This window comes from Coptis chinensis, chromosome 6 (genome assembly GCF_015680905.1).
Source record: "Coptis chinensis isolate HL-2020 chromosome 6, ASM1568090v1, whole genome shotgun sequence".
NCBI lineage: Eukaryota > Viridiplantae > Streptophyta > Magnoliopsida > Ranunculales > Ranunculaceae > Coptis > Coptis chinensis.
In genome coordinates, this window is record NC_141461.1 from 15,097,100 (window position 1) to 15,117,033 (window position 19,934).

The 19,934-nt window shown below is 36.8% G+C and overlaps 2 pseudogenes across 1 annotated transcript; one reads left to right on the forward strand and one right to left on the reverse strand.

Moving 5' to 3' along the window:
- LOC147491683 (serine--glyoxylate aminotransferase-like) lies at positions 1-1,240 on the forward strand (annotated as a pseudogene).
- A 2,681-nt stretch (positions 1,241-3,921) lies between these two features.
- LOC147491684 (putative protein phosphatase 2C 43) lies at positions 3,922-9,512 on the reverse strand (annotated as a pseudogene). Its single transcript, XR_015199424.1, has 6 exons — positions 9,305-9,512; positions 8,119-8,159; positions 7,534-7,672; positions 4,950-5,314; positions 4,532-4,762; positions 3,922-4,441 (listed from the first exon to the last, which is right to left on the reverse strand). The product of XR_015199424.1 is annotated as a putative protein phosphatase 2C 43 (transcript).
- Between the last annotated feature and the right edge of the window lie 10,422 nt (positions 9,513-19,934).

Sequence of the window (19,934 nt, forward strand, 5' to 3'; positions counted from 1 at the left end):
ATGTGTGCTCTTGATTTTACAGATCACTACAGACATCCAGCATTGTTTCTTGTTGATGGAGTGTCCTCAATATGTGCTCTTGATTTCCGTATGGATGAATGGGGAATTGATGTAGCTTTAACAGGCTCTCAAAAGGCTTTTTCTCTTCCTCTTTGGAATGGGGATTGTCGTGCTAGCCCCAAAGCACTAGAAGCAACCAAGACGCCAAATCGGTAAGAGTTTTCTTTGACTGGAATGACTACTTGAAGTTCTATAAGATGGGAACATATTGGCCATACACTCCTTCCATTCAACTTCTTTATGGACTCGAGAAGCGACTCTTGATCTCTTATTCGAGGAAGGACTTGATAATGTGATTGCAAGGCACACTCGTTTAGGCAAAGCAACAAGGTCATGACCAAAAGTCTTTCATAGATTAGCTTGTGCTACTTTCTTTTTTTCATTTTTTCTTTACAAGTGATGGTATATTAATAGAACTATGGCATGCGGGCTTGTTGTTGAGGCATGGGGATTAAAAATTGTACACAAAAGGAGGAATGGGAATGGGTGAGTAACACCGTCACTGCAGCAGGTTGTTCCACCTTACATTGATAGTTTAGAAATTGTTAGAAGGGGATGGAAGAGGTACAATTTAAGCTTGGAGTCAGGGATTAAATAAAAAGTAGCGAGGAAGGGTGTTGAAATAGGGCATCTTGGCAACGTTAATGAGGTATGGGATATTGTTCTCATCTTCTACTCCTTAAATTAAGTTGAACTTCTAAATACAGAATTTGTTACTGAATTGGATCCTAATATATGTGATTAAACCCAATCTATGTTCAATTTGAAACTCTCATTGAGCTGAAGCCGTTTATTTCCATAGGCTTTTCTATCATTTTCACTTCTATCACACACTTACTCATTGTGAAATGGAGCTTGCTTCACACTTTGTTTGATCAAGGAATGTTTTGCTTTGCTCGTTTTGCAAAATTTAACCTGCTGGGTTGTCCGGGCCGGTGTGGAAATGATACTCAAGGATGTAGGATACCCTGTTAAGCTGGGAAGTGGTGTCGCGGCAGCTTGCGCATACCTGCAGAACAACGTTCCTATGATCCCGTCGAGGGTCTAGAATTGGTCTATGTAACTAAAATTCTTCTTCTTTTCATTTGCTTTGAACACTTGTGTAAAAAGTATAATCTCCTCTTTCTTTGCACTCTTGTGTGTGAAGCTTAGATACTCCGAACTCAAACTGCTTCATGCATATCCCCTCAGATTTAGACCTTCTTCTCATATCAACTCTTGGTGTTCACACCAGATTCCGTTGCTTTTTTTAGGAGAACATAATCTTTCATGACATCAAGTTGGACAGTAAATCAGTTAGAAGTTGAAATTGTTGTTGTTGCTGCTAGGATTTTGAGATTCTGATTCTATTGCTCTGTTGATAATTTCCAAAACAATTTGGTTTCCTATATCTTTATCTCGATTCTATTATCAATCTTCTTGCTTTAACCAGAAATTATGGAAAGGAGGAGGCAGATGCCTTTACCACATGCACATAAATCTTGAGCTCTTGGATGTTGTCCCATCCGATATGTGCTATGCTTCCGAAGTTCCTAATATGGCGCGGATGGGATTGGTGATGCCAAAGGGAAAGTTATAAGCAAGACATTCCGTAAAAGTGCTTGAGGAGAGTCGAGACGGAATTTTACGCCCTCCGTGAAAATGTTAAGTGATTGCATAATGGTTGCCTCTTCGCCCTTAGCAAGGGAGATTTCCGGACATCCTTCAATGTCATCCAGTCTTTTCGGTTTCTCAAGTTTCCTGGGGATCGAGATAATGATGTCCTTGAGATGTCAAGTCCAAGATCAAAGAAGAGGCTATGAGAATATGCATGTTCACTTATTCTCGTGTTTATAGTTCAAATGAGCGTGGACCATCCGACAACCACACTTAACTTATCCAAATACTATAGAGCATGGCATGGTGAGCAAGATGATGATCATATTGAGGAGCCTTGTGCAACCGGGACCAAAGATACCCGTCACACTTCCACAAAGCTACCGGCTTTGTTACATAGTTGACTAAACAGTTACCAGTACTTGATGAAAGTAATTGTAAAGTCTTTGAAGCCAAGACGTGGAGAATTGGATGCAATGCCCCCATGTCTTGAGGATGGTTGACACGTAATTTTTGTCGTTATAATCGTATATATATTGTCGTTCTCTTTCTTTTGTATCTTTTTTGAGTTTTATGCATGATGCAATCGATGCATGGGTAGTGTTTCTTTTTGGAGAATGATTTCATGAAAGATACCATTCGAAGTTTTTTGTAATCCAAAATGTGTTTGTTACGGTTGCTTATGCTCTATCGCACTAAAATTTGAAATTACTTGCCACGATCATTTTCTATTTTGAAAGTAGAAATCCCTTTTCTCGTGATTTAAATAGTTGTACAAAATACTTTTGATTTATATGTCAAGCAGTGAAGCCAATCTAGGCCATTGTAAATTCATTAGATCTTCGTCTTTTTTATGACTACTCTGTCTCCATTTTTGCCTTGGCAAATCAGTAAATCTTTGTTTTCGGGTGATTCTCAGACTCCGTCAAAAATTGCCAAGAGCCTCAAAGAACTAAAGTTAAATACTTACATAGTTACATGGATGAAAACCTGCCAACCGTGTTCAACCCCGACTCCCATATCAAAGGAAGTAATTGAAAATATAGGTTATTATGGAATTGGCAAACTAGGTAAAGATGATGTGATTCTTTTTCTTCTGCGTTTTTTTTTATGTTCTCCAGGTTTACGAAAGGATTCAATATTCAAAAAAAAACAGGTTGCATATGCCCAAGTACAAAAAACACCAACATACATTTATTTTTGTCAACGTCAAATTCTATATAATTTTTTTTTCATGATCTGACCGCAACTAAATATAATTTCCATTGTTTTTGAACGTTGCCTTTAGCTTGGTGTTGATATGTTTTTTTACTTAAAGACACCTTTCGCGCCGGCGCTCTCAGATCTATCTTGCTGCCCGGCGCACGGGCAAACCCTAGTCTTGTAACAAAATAGAGTATGCTTTCAAATTTTAACCTAAAAACTGATCGACTTGTTGGCTTAAAATTCAAATACTTCGTGTCCGGGTCGTGTTCGATCCTGTTACTTTGGCGGGTTTTGGCCTGTTTCAGGTCTGGTTTGGACCACCCTAGACTCGCGCCTTCCATAAATTTTTCAAAACGCTATTGGAATGGAAAAGCCACTACAGTTTATCATCAGTAACCAAGTTGAATCTCAAACTGGACCATAAGAAACTCCCAGATACTTAAAACTCTCATATACAGGAGAGATAATTACTTAGTATCACCACAGCCTTTTACATTTCAACAACTTGCGCTCCTGGCTCCATTTATCTGTGAATTGAATGAAGGAATTCTACTAAACTGTACGTATGCCATAACCATGTGGGTGTTCACAGCAAAACCAATCCCCATTTGTCTGTGAGGTGAAGATAGGGGCAACGTAGCATTTCATGTATCCAGCGCTTTGGAGTATATCATCAAAGTGGCCACAGTCGACTTGCCTCCGGACATTTTCCATTTTAGAAGCAGAGAGCAAACTAGACATAATAAGTAGGCTATCTAGTAGGGATATTATTTAAGATGCTCGTCACTGGAGCTTGACCTTGCCTTAGGTTTAGAATGTTTAACGAATATAACATTAAGTGGCCTCAGTTATGAACAATCAAATCATATGCAGAACCAGAGAAAAATTACAGTAGGAAAGGCACTCTAGCAGAAAAACAAAATCCCAAATGTCCCCAAAACAAAGTCTCTTGCGTATTATATATTCCAGAACCAAATCAAAGTCAAATGGTTCTGGTCCTAAAGATATTCTAAACTAAATAGGTAAAGAAATCCAAAAAGGGTCCCTTCCAAAAATAGATTATTGAAAAAATCACATTAGGAAAAAGACAGAATTTACTCCAATGTTTTATATCACAAAATGAAACAAATGAATAACATGAAATACAACCGTTTCACGAACTTGCATCACAACATACATTTCTATCAAATACAGAAAAGAATAGTTAAATGGTGGTTATGCTGATCATCCCCAACGTTTCCAACAATGCAATGGCAGGCATGCTGACCACTTTATGACCATCTGTCCCATTCAGTAACTACGCTTTTGTTTCACACGTCTCCTTATTGAACTTCTCTTTATCAGCCCCCAAACAAAGAAATCTGACCTTTTAATACTGTTTATGAAGCTGCGGACCGACAATGGTTCAGACACTATTGGGGCCAGTAGTGGGTGCTCTATGAAAACAACAACCACAGTGATGTCGTCATGAATTTTTTTTCTTTCCCCCATTAGGAACTCTCTTAACAATGTGGTATTTACTTTTGCTCTTTCGTGAGGCCTCATCTAAGGCTGCTTTCACAAGTTTTCTTGCTATTCCCTGCCATCAAAAGGGTAAGAGAGAAAACACATAAAAACCTTGAAGTGTTATTTGTGTAGAAACAAACGTGATAGCAGGGAAAAAACTAACCTCCCTGGGAGAATTAAATACCATCTCCACGGCTTCTTGATTAGATATATGTTGCCACAGGCCATCCGATGCAAATATCAGAAAACGGTCTTCTGATCTTATAGTTCTCTTATGCAGAGAGGGTTCTGCTGTTAAAGCGGGTCTGACAAGAGGTTCCGGAAGCCTGAAACGTGGATCGTCCAAGGCAAATCTTGATTTCTTCAGATAAGCATCCCCAATTGAACGTGTTACCTGTACTCAGTAAACACAATGCATCATATTACATACAAATTCTGATTGGTATTTTTAGTAGAGTAAAACAGATCAACAGTTGTAATTCATAGGACTCATAACCAACAAAATTAAATCATCAGTACTTATTTGAAAATTGCTACGGGGTATGCATACATAGAGCACAAGTTAAGGAGTTGGGACAAACCTCGGTCATTCCTTTTACACGCCAAGAATTGTTTGTAAACACTACAAAGTCTTGATCTTCAGGATGTAATAACTGGAGGCGTTGCCTGACTTCCTCCTTGTTGGCGTTGTGTTCCACAGTCAGCTGCTTAGCAAGATGATCTCCTGACCTATTCACAGAACCTAATACAGCTCTAGAATCCCCTAAGTTGGCCACAAACAATGTTTTCTTCCATAAAATACCAACCAGAGCGCTGGTTCCAACAGACGCAATTAGTGGGTGATTTATAAATCTTTCACTGACAACAGACATGAACCCATTTTCTGTAGCTCTAAAGGCATTCCTCAGAACACCTTCTGTTATGCTGCCACTTTCTTTGGCAAATCCTGCAAATCAAAGCAATCAGGCTGGGTTCAGGAGCAGCTTCTATTACTCACATGGGGACTTTATATTTAATTGTATCTAAAGGGAAAGAAGCTTATAAACTAAGCAATGCAAATTGCATCCCAAAGCAAGAAGCAATATAGTGCAATGTTAACCTAGATGACAACCTTGCTAGTTGCCACTACCTCATGGACCATAATCATCCCCAAACCAAATACTGAGTAAACCAAGGCTGAAAGGGTCCAAAAAGAGTGTATGGAAACATGAAGGAGGAAAACTATGTTATTAGTACTTAGAGATAATACCACACTCGACATGGACATGGAATTCAATCACTACATGAAGCATGATACATGAACCGCATATTAAATTACCATCACTGCAAGCTACTGGTAGAATGAAAACAACGACACGCTATTAGAATTCAGAAACCGAAAACATCCTGAAGCAGTCGAAGTGCAACTAATGAGTTCAACAAAAAATCCTCACACACAAGTAAAACAATAAAGTAGCCAATAATTTTTCGGTTTATGCTTCAAAGCTCCAAATACAAGACGATATTGGAATTCGAATCGAAACCACCCTAAAACAGTTAAAATGCAAAAAAATAAGTTCAATGCAACAACCATATACTAAATTAAAATAGAATGGAAAAGTCCATTTTCTAAACTGTTATGGCAATGGATTTCAGCAGCTTTCAAGGTGAATACAGTTATGAATCTTGAAGATGCTCTAAGTATGCACAGGCAATGGAGTCCTAGGCTGAAGAACTTGTGGAATGCAAGTATGGTGGCTGCTCTGGCTAGCATATGGAAACAAAGAAATAAGGTTTTGTTTGATGAAAAGAGACCTAATATAGTAGAATGCAAATACTATGTTAGAACTCAAGTAAAGACCACATCAAACCTATCTAGAAGCCACAGTTACCGATCTAGGTTTGAAAACTCAGTTCTGCAGTTCTGGGATGTTAGCCCTAGAGAAAAGTGTGCACCAAAGATTAAATCATGTATTTGGATTCCCCCTGAACCTGATGTACTCAAACTAAATACTGATGGCGCGGCTTCTGGCAATCCAGGCCCTGCGGGCATTGGTGTCTCTTATAGAGGAAGAATGGGGGATTTCAAGATGACAATGTGGAAAAGTATTGGAGTGGCAACAAGCTTCTGGGCAGAATGTATAGCTATCCTTGAAGGTGTAGAAATGGCTATATCTAGAGGTTGGTTAAGGCTTTGGGTAGAGACAGACTCAGAAGCTGCATCAAAAGCGTTTACTGGTGGCAGTGTTCCATGGCAACTTGAAGCAAGATGGACAAGTTGCACTGCTGCCACCCAGCAACTCAAGATAACCACTATCTTCAGGGAAGGAAATATCACTGCTGACGCCCTAGCAAAGGTTGGTACAACCCTCGCAGCCAATGACAGAACTGTTTTTGAAGGGAAACCAGACTGGATTCACAAATGGGAAGGCTCTTTCCAAACATTCTACAGATTCCAGTGAAATGTATTTTACTCCATCGTAATAAATGGAAGTAATAGCTTGATAGATTGAGATTGACCTTAGAGAGTGCAGCATGTTGCCTCCCTAAACACCTTTTGTATTTTTTTTAATACAATTAAACTTACCCAGCAAAAAAAAAAAAAAAAAAAGTTATTAAAGTGGAATTTGGACTAATCTCTACTACGGTAAAATCTACTACTTAGCATCGAGGTCTCCAGCCAAAAGCTAGATCGAAGCACTATAGGAGTGCAACCTACTGTAAAACACAAATCTCTACCACTTCTACTGCAACACTGTTGGTATACGACTCAGATTTGGATAAACCATACAGTTAAAGTTTTGGTTTCCTATTCACTAAACTCCCAAACCCAAACTTTTCCGCCATACCTCAACAACCCCCCCTACACACACAACAACACTATTCAAGAATCACCTGTACACATGCACTTTTAGAGAATTGGCACAAAAAAGAGTTTTTTCTTTTTTACAATTACAAGTCCTCATTCGAAAACAGAGCACGTGTCCATACTTCTATGGCGATATTCCGAAACATGAAGCAATATAAAGACAAAAAGATACTTCTTGCTCATAATGTTAGAAGAAAACTAGTTGAACCGCTAACACGTGCCTAAAAACTAACCATGGAAATTCAAGATTGCATAAGCAAGAAAGAATGAAAAATAAAACACATTAAATTATAAGTTAAGATCGAATAGGAACTTACTCATTATATTGGGAAACATATTTTTTGCAACATAAGAAGAAGCAGAACTCCCATAATGGCCATCAAAAATAGCCACGTAACTCCCATCAGTACCATTAGTTTCAGTGCTGGCCCTGAGGCAAAGCGACTCAAGCAGTTGCTTTGGGCACCAAACCAAAACAAAAAATAGGGGTCACACTATTATCGGCACAAAACAATAAACTTTCTAATAAAGAGTTTAGTTAGTTGCCACTTATTTTGGACAAAAAATAAACCAACCATATTTAAGAAAAAAAATAAACACACAATTTCAATTAATCCCTCAATACCTGAGAACCCAACTCTTTATATTAAACTCTTTGGCAATACTTACCCCACTCGTTACAAACAATTAAAAAAAACCAAAAAACATTAAACCAACTCACAATTAAAAAACCTAAACTTTTATCTATATCTAAAAAAACAAATAAAACTCTTCTGTTAAATAACAAAATCACTTACAATCTCCGAGAACCCAACTCCTTATTAAACTCTTTGACAATACTTACCCCACTCGTTACAAACAATACAAAAAAAAAAAAAAAAAAAAAAATAACAACAATAAACCAACTCACAATTAAAAAACCCATCCAAACTATTATCTATATCTAAAAAAACAAATAAAACAAATATGCCAAATAACAAAATCACTCACAATCCTCAAAAACCCAACTCCTTATTAAACTCTTTGACAATATTTACCCCACTCCCACTCGTTACAAACAATAAAAAAAAAACAAAAAACACTAAACCAACTCACAATTAAAAAATCCTAACTTTTTTCTATATCTAAAAAACAAATAAAACTCCTTTGCCAAATAACAAAATCACTCACAATCCCCGAAAACCCAACTCCTTATTAAACTCTTTGGCAATACTTACTCCACTCGTTACAAACAATTAAAAAAAAACACGAAACCAACTCATAATTAAAAAACCCAAACTTTTATCTATATCTTAAAAAACAAATAAAACTCTTCTGTCAAATAACAAAATCACTCACAATTCCCGAGAACCCAACTCCTTATTAAACTCTTTTACAATACTTACCCCACTCATTACAAACAATAAAAAAAAAACACTAAACCAACTCACAATTAAAAAATCCAAACTTTTATATATATCTAAAAAAACAAATAAAACTCATCTACCAAATAACAAAATCACTCACAATCCCTGAGAACCCGACTCCTTATTAAACTCTTTGGCAATACTTACCCCACTCCCACTCGTTACAAACAATAAAAAAAATAAAAAACACTAAACCAACTCATAATTAAAATATCCAAACTTTTATTTATATTTAAAAAAACAAATAAAACTCTTCTGCCAAATAACAAAATCATTCACAATCTCCGAGAACCTAACTCTTTATTAAACTCTTTGGCAATACTTACCCCCACTCATTACAAACAATTAAAAAAAACAAAAAACATTAAACCAACTCACAATTAAAAAACCCAAACTTTTATCTATATCTAAAAAAACAAATAAAACTTTTTTGTCAAATAACAAAATCACTTCACTCACTCTCTCTTGGATTGAATATATTGAATAACAAAAAAAAAAAAAAAAAAAAAAAATCAACATTAACGCATATAGGGTCACATTCTATTGCCTTGCTTTTTAGGCCACCAAAATGTCGGGGTCGGTGACCGATTAGTTTCCACTTGATGTTGTTCTTGAGTATCCATGAGAGTGCCTTTCTAGTTTAGTTCGAAACCAAACGTCTCCTCATCACAACTTTCCATACCAGGAAAGAATCCAATATCATTCTTTCGGTAAACTCTCCTTTCACCATATTCTACACTAGAATAAGGCTCTATGATGACAACTTTCTTATCATCATTCTTATCATCATGTAAAGACTCGAGATGGTTTACTTGTAATATAACTGGAATGGGTATGTTTGCTACTTCAAATCTTACTAAAATGCGCTCAGGATCATTCTCATTTGCCATCTTCCTCGAAGAAGGTTCTTGTTCTTGCTGACACCAAAAACATAATTTCTAGAAGTTTCTCGTAGTTTTTTGGGCTGTGATATTTCGTGATATGATATTTATAAAGCCCAAAAAATATTAGAGGTAATCAGGTGGGTTGGGTGGGCAGTGGAATCCGTGCGCTTGGAGTTGGGTGCGACACGAAGTCAAAGTTTAGGGTCCGGTTCCGGTATTTTGATTTTAATTGGCAACTAGGTGTCATTTTAATTAAGGAATGCGGTCGAACTATTATGGTGAAGTGTGTGGGGGGAAGTCTACACCAGCCTACTTAATTTTTAGACCTATTATTGTGACTCAGTATTTGAATAATGTTGGTTTGCATTACAATATACGTGGATATGTATTTTTTATGTAAATCAATGATTAGGACTTTTGACACATTAGTAAGTTCAAATAGTAAGTCAAATAAGCGGGTCGGTATAGCATTATTGGATTCCAGATGATCGGCAACGGTTAAGTTCTTCATTTCAGTATGCAATAACTGCTCAATTTGGCCCGTTGAAATTTATCTTGATTAAAACTCGTTAATAGGAGTTCGGACCCTGTTGACTAAATTTAGAAATGTGATTTCTGTTTTAATAGGTGTAGAAGTCTTATTTAAGTATATAATTTCATTTAGAAGAGTGATTCTCGTTTTGAATAGGGGAGGAATTTCCTTTTAAAATATGACAAAGTTTGATAAAATATGACAAGGTTTTAGACCCTCATTTAGATATTTCCAATGATGAAAAATGATTCCTGTCAGAAAGTCACAACCTAAATTTATAATGGGGCCCTTTATAACTAATAAAAAGATATGTTAATTGTGATCAAATATTTTCTTAACATTGTCCACATAGAATTTTGTGTGAAATACTTCAAACTATCACCATGCCAATTTCTCATAGATTACTTATATCCGTGCACAACGTGAAGACCTACTGATTCTTTCCCTTTCTCGTAATCCTTCATTGCAGCAACTCAGCAAGTACATTTCGTAAGTAAATCTTCTCATATTCCTGCCCACTTAGCAAGGAGTCAAGGACCTTTGCATTTGGAACATGTAGCAAGAATTTTAGGTAAGTGCACTATATATTGTTTATCTAGTTCTAGTCCACTACAAAACAACTATGTTTGAATAATTAAGGGTTCTGTTATTGACAGACCCATATTGTATTGGGCAGACTCCCAAAATAAATGGGGTCTGCAATTGTTTTGGGCACTACATGAGCCCAACACACCCCCACCAAAAAATGCCCGACTCAAAAGAAACCGGTTACAACCAGTTTCCTTCTTCCCCTCTTCATAAATAAACAAACATACACAAACCCAATTTTGAAAAGTCAACTCAAAAGTTCGCCCACGGATAAAAAAACATCTTGTTAATGGTTATCTTCTTCAAAATTAATGAAAATGTAAAAGATTATTATCTGCTTTTGATCTCACTTGCATCATGTTTAAATTTCATTGAACTTGGGAGGAAGATGTGGGAGAACAAATGCTTCTAGGCGCGGAGTCTTCTTTACATTCAGATTCAATAGTATGTGGGCTTTTCACAAGTTTGTGCAACAACTGGCATGAATATCTTGAAGGCACGCCTATTCTCCGGTTCACAAAGAAACTGAAGAGACTAAAGACTGCTTTTAAAAATGTGGAATACAAATGTTTTTGGGCATATAGACAAGAATATTCAGGACCTTCAAATTGAATTTGAATCTCTGCAACTACAATATGATGCAAATCCTGGAGACTCAAGTCTGGAAACTATGGTGGATGATAAGGAGCTTATCTTACAAAATGCTTTCTCCAACAAAGAAGCCTTGCTGAAGCAGAAAAGTAAAGTCATAAACAGTAAAGAAGACGGTCTCAACACTGCATACTCTTGATTACTGAGTTACAAACTGATGAAGGTGAGACATTTCTAATCAAGATACCATTAAAGAACACTTTGTTAAGTTCTTTGAGGACAGATTTGCTGCGAAATCGGTTCATATAGATGATCAATTGGTTGAACTGATTCCTACTCTTGTCACTTCGGAGGATAACACCATGCTCTGTGCCATTAAACAGAAAACCCTTGGACCGACCTAGTTGGGTCGCATGCCTTTAGCCCATACGACCTAGTGGTGTCACCCCAAGGGCAATTTTCTAGCATACTTGGACCGATTAGAGAGGATCGCATGACCTTAATCCCAAATGACTTTGGTGGGTCGCATAACTTTATCCCAGACGACTCGAGTGGGTTGCATGCCCAGACGACTTGGATGGGTCGCATAACTAAATACCAGACGACTTGAGTGGGTCACAGTCTCACAGATTTTATCCCAGACGACTTGGTGGTGTTGTGCCAGGGCCAATTTTCCAGCAAACATGAGAATTTCATAGATTAAGATTACATCAATTTTGAGCTACAAATTAAAGATTTTTTTTTTAAAAAAAAATGATTTCAATTGAAAAACACAATTACATCAATTAAAAGAAGTGGGGACAATAGGAGGTTGCAACATGTTACCCTTGATGTAGATTGGGGGGGGGAGGGGTTGGGGCAACACAAAACAAGATTTTTAGGACAATGACAAATTTTTAATAATTCTTTTTTTTTGGGGTCTGCCCAATACAAAATGGAAGGTGCCCGTAGCGGATACCATAATTAATCGGAGCTATCACCAAATCTTACATCATTACATGGAGCTCTTTCTTATATGGGCTCAATGCGCCTATTTTTTTTTTTCAACTTATCCAAATTAATAGACAAATTCTATGTTATATGATTATTTTTAAGGCAAAATTACCGAAAAATGTAACGTACTTTGCTGTTTTTTACAATTAATGCAACGTACTTTGAAATTATTCTAAAAATGAACGAACTTTCGATTTTCTTACAATTGATGCAACCTGTTTGATTTTCGTCAAATTAAGTTCAAAATTGATGTCACAATTAACATCACGTGATTGTTTGAGGGTAATCACGACTTTGTAGTATGTACTAACACATACTTAGTTGGACCAAAGGATTGCGTTCATCACTGAGCTAATTGTGACGACAATTTTGCACTTGATTTAACGGAAATCAAACAGGTTGCATCAATTGTAAAAAAATTGAAAGTTAATTCATTTTTAGAATAAATTCAAGGGTTATATTGACATACCCCCCCACCAGTAGTTGCAATTAGGATTACCCCCCCATAATAATTGAAATTAGGATTTCCCCAACTTGATAGTCAATAGGAGTCAACTAACAGTTTCCGTCGGTGATCGGTCAAGGATCATGAATTGTCCTAAATACCCTTTTTTCGTGGAAATTATGAAAATTAGCCATTGACAATTGTTTAAAGCCCACGACTCAAAGCCCAAAATCGATACTAGACATTTGCTCAAATCTGGTTTCTCTTATTAGCGCTAAACAAACCAATTACTTACGAATAGAATCACCTCGACAATACTTGCCAATTGTCTCCCTTTGCATGCATCTCCTTCATTCAAAGCAAAACTTTGGCCCATTCAACACCTCCAACACCAAAAGTACTCATCTTATTTAACATAAGGGATCCATGCTAAAGGGGTATCTTTGTACAATTGGTCCATTACAAAAGAGATGGGTCATTTGTGAAAAACAAACTTGAGATAATATAGCCATAACATGTGCAAGAGAACTATGTCATTCTTGTACAAAAGACTAATAGTTATGGTGTTATCACCCCTTATAATACGCTTTTAAACGAATTGGTGATGAGTATGTGTCTCTATTCAGGGAGGTGTTTTCGGTTCTTTCGGTATTGATATGCTTTTTTTAGTGTCCGTCGTTGCTTGGCATAAAACCCGGTGGAAAAGTGCTTGGAAACCGAGGTGCGTGAGTGAAATGTTTGGACGGCTTAACATGAGCAATAACCAACATCCGCAAAGGAAATTGTGACTGGATTTGTTTGAGAAAAACATCATGGATGATTTCATTGATTGCTTTCGGATTTTGTGGAGTACTTGACATACTTAACCTTCCGAATAGGTAAAGAACTTCATGTCTCTTCACCAAAGATTTTTTTTTTATTATTTTTTTATTTATTTTTTCTCCTCTCGAATCTGATATAGTGTTCCGTCCTTCTATAATGATCCAACTCAATTAATAGATATTATGATGGTAACATTCTAATTGTAGTATGTGGCTGCAAATTTTGAGATTAAGCATGAATCTTTCTCGAGTTTAGCGGCATGAAGAAAAAAGATATAGTTGTGACTAAACATTCTTATTCTCTCTCGCCTTATTATCCATTTGTCTTAGGGATGTGGATTCAACGCGATTGAAGTCTCTTCCACTTGCGGCCAGAAACTTGTTCACTATGGAATGTTACCATCATAATTTGAAGCTCATGTTGTTAAATGAGAAGGACCCAAGTGTTTATCTATTAATTGAGTTGGATCGATTGGTCGGGTTGACAAGTTATATTCGAAAGCACATTCCCTGCTTCTTTCTTGATCAAATATCCGAAAAAAAGAAATTGCCCGGTGAAGATGAAGGTTAAGTATGTGAGTGGATTAACATCCCGCAAAGAGCTTTAGAGATTCAAGATTCGATGTTTTCAATGAAGATAATAAATGTGCACAAACAATTAGCTAGCATGTTCGGAGAAGGCTCATTATTGTATGGAACCCGGTTCGAATTTGCATTATGTGATTGCAATTGGTTTTCCATGGGCAATTATGCCAAGCATGTGTTGAAAGTAAGCCGCATGTATCAAGAAAGAGGTCTCTAATCTATGAGCCTCTTCAAATTTAACCGACACTATGATCAACATGCCATTGCCCACCTTAGGACTCTTTGATTCGGTGATCATGCCATTTCTTTAGCCGTTTGTGTACGGAATCCGCTAGAGAAACATGGTATTGGTGGTTCCGCTATATTATCTCAAGTTTGTTTTCGAGAAAGAACATTTGATGGAGCAAATGGTAATACCCTACCCTTTATGGATCAAATTCAAGATGTTAAATAAGATGTTGGAGGTGATTTGAATGGGAGACGGCCTTTGCTCGCCAAAGTTCTAATGGTGAATGAAGGAGATGCATGTGCAAAGGGAGACAATGGTTGCGATGAGATGGCCTTATTCGTAAGTAATTGGTTTGTTTAGGCCAATAAGAGAAACCAGATTTGAACAAAGTCTAGTATCGATTTTGGGCTTTGAGTCGTGGGCTTTAAAACAAGTGTCAATGGCTAATTTCATAATTTCCACGTAAAAGGGTATTTAGGACAATTCATGATCCTTGACCAAATAACCGACGGAAACCGTTGGTTGACTCCTATTGACTCATCAAGTTGGGGAAATCCTAATTTCAATTATTATGGGGGTAATCCTAATTGCAACTACCGGTGGGGGTATGTCAATATAACCCTAAATTCAAAGTATGTTGCATTAATTGTAAAAAACAGCAAGTACATTGCATTTTTAGGTAATTTTGTCAATTTTTAATGGTAATGGATATATGGAGTAGGGACATCTTATTTAGACACTTATGTAAATACATCACTCAAAAGATGAACTTTCTCAATAAGTTGAGGGTTTATTTTTGGTTTGCGCGGGTGAGCTTTATACCATGGATTCTAAGCTTGCATTTATTGACCATGAAGACTATATCATCAAAATAACATATCTTCCTTTCTAGAGCTCAACCTTTAGAGCTACAACAATAGAAATCCACAATTCCATAATAGTAGGGTTGTGGGTACGTGTTTGACCTTCTTAACTGCTCTTTGGAGCTCAATGAAGTCTTTGGTGAATTGAAGTTGAACAACATGCATGCAAAACCATTGTCATAGCTCCTATGTTACACCACATTCCCATAAGAGGGTTGTAGAGATTCTTCATCATGATTACACATTGTACGCTTAAGAGCAAGATGCACACCCTTTTGCTTGCTTATCTAATCTATATGGATTTTGCAATGTAGGAGCTCAACGAAGTCTTTGGTGAATTGAAGTTGAACAATATGGATGCAAAGCCATTGTCATAGCTCCTATGTTACACCACATTCCCATAAGAGGGTTGTAGAGATTCTTTATCATGTTTACACATTGTACGCTTAAGAGCAAGATGCACACCCTTTTGCTTGCTTATCTAATCTATATGGATTTTGCAATGCAGGAGCGAGTTTCCAAGCTGGCCATTCCTTGTAATCTGGTTGTACTACACTACTCCCCAGATGCTTGTTCCACCATGTGTTCAATGCATACAATATAGTCCATCATGTTATTGTTGCTGAATGTGAGCATATGTTGAAATTGAATACCAGCTCTATTGGTGTTGGAAGTGTTCTTTTTGATTTTTTGTCTCAAGGGAAAAGACTTTATCTGTTTGAAAATCACAATATAAAGTTTAGACGTACTACACCGACAAGAAGAGAGAGAGAGAGAGATAATTAACCACATATGTAGAAATAGAAGACAATGTTAGTGTCTAAAAACAACGACTCAGCGCACTACTGCACAAAAGGCTTTTGATAGCACTCAAAAAATGCTATAAAAAATACTCATTAGCGTTTTCTCAAATGCTATCTATGGGCATGCTATGCTTTTAAAGATAGCGTTTGTGTCTAAAAATGTTATTAAAATAATAGCGTTTGTCCAAAAACGATCTAAAAAATAATAACGTTTAAGACACAAATGATATTGATTCCATAGCGTTTGTATGCAGGTTGATAGCGTTTATTTCAAGCTATTAAACTTCTATAGCATTCAACAAATGGTATTCTTTTTGTTTATATAAAATCTGAACAATGAAAATAAATAAATTATTAAATTAATAAATAAATTAGAAATGGACCCAGATGGATTTGAATGAAGTCAATGAACCATCAACCTCTCAATTATTTGAGCACTCTGCCATTTTGAGCTTATGGTTCCATTATCACACATGCACATATTTATAACACCCAGTACACATACAAGAGTAACATCTAGGAATTATTACTTGCCTTCAAATATATCTCTACTAACAAGGCACAAATATGAAGTATTCTTCCATCAACACATCTTGGAATCCTTAAGACCCTCTACCAATTCAGTCATTATGTGCATCTTCTTCACCTGCAACAACTCAACACATTGAGAGCTTGTGGAAGAAACCATGTCAGCTCACACTTGATAGCAAACTTCTAACTATTAGTTCCAAAATGCACTCTAAAAGTCCTTTTGAGTTCCAATCATTTGCATAAGCTAGACATTGGGAAGCAGATAATTCTTTTAATGAAGTTAGAAAATCAATTAATGTTAACAAGACTAAAAACCAGAGTTAAGTTATAAACAAACTATCGTCCAGGTAAGTTCATTTTCATTGTCCAAGGTCCAAGTAGAGTTCAATCTGACAAACAAGAGTGCAGAAATATTTAAGCAAACAAAAACAAAAGAATAAAAAAAATAAGTTTGTTCATATGCATAAATTGCAATAGATTCAAAATATCTAACACATGGTAATGGCATATTGAAATATTTGTATGGTCTAACATGATACACAAGACAAAACTCCTTACTCAGATCGGTACAAGGTCTACCACCAGTGTAAAATCCTATGTGGCATATTGATTAAATCAAACTGCTTATAGTTCTATAAAACAAACACGAAACTATGCTGACACACACTAGCCATATTAAAAAGAAAAAAGTAAATATGTACCTGATGTTTTTTTTGGGTGGGGTTAGCATTTGGAAGCCATATTTGTCGTGGATAAAAAGCTTGTAAGATTTACTAGTAAGGCACCACTAAGGCATCATACTAAAAAGGTTATTTATAATAATAAAAGGCACACATCACAAAGCATAACCACCTGAAATAGCCCCCTTAATTATAACTCATAGAGCACACTCAACACAACCACCCTGAAACAGAGCCCCCCTTCCAAACCTCACAAATCCACCCCACACACACACACCATCTGCAACCCATAAATTCAGGTAACTCACTGGGGAAGTTCCAAGGTTTATCAGAAGTTTGTACATTTTAAATATATAAAATGAGATACATATTCCTAATCTTTGACATCTACCAAATTCAAGTCAGAATCATATACTTCACATCAATTATCTCCTAGTACTTGTTTCCAAGAACTTATTAGAGCAATTCACAAGCTACTGTTATATGTCCTAAAATATAACAGTGACCATAATGCCAAAAATTATTACAATAAACCATAACATATAGAGTAGTGTTCTAGCAAACATGAATCTTGGAAGTTATCTTGGGTCTAGATAACAAACCATCACCCCACCCATCCATTCACACTGAACTTCAATTCAACTTAGCTTAATTATCTTACGGTACACTACCACTACATTCTTCATACCACAAAACTTCACATTAGTCCAACCTTACTATAACTCTGGAAGTTATCTCATTTACAATAATAATAATTAAAAAAGTAAACTAAACTTAAACATTTTCTATCCAAACTTAAACATTTTCTATGAGACACAGTTCTCATTATATACCTTGTGAACATAGTCTGCCTATATATCACGAAACAAGAACAATCAAAGAAAAACGATATACCTATAAAGATAAATGTTTCGACCCCCACCTCTATGGTCAAATGTCCATTAGTAGGGGTATCTATCTTTATTCGTTTAATCGACAGGGCTAAAGCCCAATTTTCAATACCATGGATCATTGTACAGGCCATTAACTCATGTGTCTAAGGCTGAACCTTAGCCACATGTCTTGCCACTAATATACATTAACTTATATCTAGATTCGTTTATTATCAAAGAGATAATTGTCAGTTGAGACTTATATTCAATTACAATTACTTAAGCTACAAGAATAGTTGAGCTACAAGGATTTTCTACTCTACCTATATAAATACCAAACTATTTTTCATACAGAACTACGTTCTTGAGACTTGATCCCATCGATAATTTGGGTACGTAGGCAACCGAAAGGTACAGTCTCATCATTCTCCCGATCGCCATCACTTTTCTAACTATTTTTCTATGTTTTTCATCTCTTTCGTCACCACTTAGTGTTTTGATCATATTTGGCCGAAACAATAAACACCAATCAAATCCAAGCACGTTCGCGATAATATAACAGTTCATGGTTTGGACTAAAATATGTATGTACCAGGGTTTTTAGTAAATTAAAATAAAAAGCAAATCAATGTCAAAAAACTTTGGAACCCCATACATGGCAGTAACCAACAGAGGGATTATGCCGTGTATAAGCTGTAAGTAAACGCCTCAAGGCAATCCTACCATCCTCATCGAGGGCAGGATGGCCAGGAAAGTTTCGAGGCAAATCCTACAAAAAATAAGTAAATTGAAAGTTTAACGGCGTAATACAGTACACCAGGCAGAAGCTACATACGAACTGGAAAAGGTGAACTGAAACATTCAAAGTTCGTTGATGCCTCTATGGACCTTCTCAATCTGCCCTTTCCACATGCCTGTCCAGGCTCTGTAGATGACTCGCTATTTGTAGTTTCAAATATTGAATTGTCACACTTCTCCCATAACAACCATTTTGATTAGAAGCTAGTAGTTCCTAATAATATGTGTTTACATGACTGTAGGGGAGTAATATCCTCATTAAAGAATATATTGCACACGCGCAAAGCATAAGCGAACTCAGGACAACGACCTCCAAGACCGATCTGTGAGCAGCTCCCTTCATATAGGGGATATTATTGCACACAGCGCAAAGTATAAGCGAACTCAGGACATCGACCTCCAAGACCGATCTGTGAGCAGCTCCCTTCATGTAGGTGATTACGATTAAGATATCGAAGGATATCTCAAAGGCGAATAAAATCGAGATGACGCGCCAGATAAAAACACACACCACCATATGTAATCATCACCAAAATCTTGAGATGGGATGTAAAAGTAAGATTTTGGTGATGATTACATCTGGTGGTATGTGTTTTTATCTGAGGCGTTCAGTCCCCGCCTTTTATTCGCCTTGGAGATATCCTTCAACGAGCTTAATCGCATTCACCTACATGAATGGAGCGCCACGATCGGGTCTTGGAGGTCGATGTCCTGAGTTCGCTTATGCTTTGCGCGTGTGCAATAATAGGGAGTTGCTCACAAATCGGTCTTGGAGGTCGTTGTCCTGAGTTCGCTTATGCTTCGCGCGTGTGCAATATATTCTTTAATGAGGATATTACTCCCCTACACAACCCCCTCTCAGTAGATCGTTTATGTCCATGGAAGCGAGCTGCTAAGAGAAAAACGGAAGTACGTGTGGAGCATGAGAAAGCTATGGTGAACGTTTTGACTGAGATGCCGTAAAGTTTGAATCGTGTGGCATGATGATATGGCGGGAAAGGGAAGTTGGCACGTGATTGGCGCGTGACAGAATCATAGCAGTTGGTAAAGAAACGTGTCGCCGCGTTATTTGGAACTTTGAAAAGACAGGTCCTTGG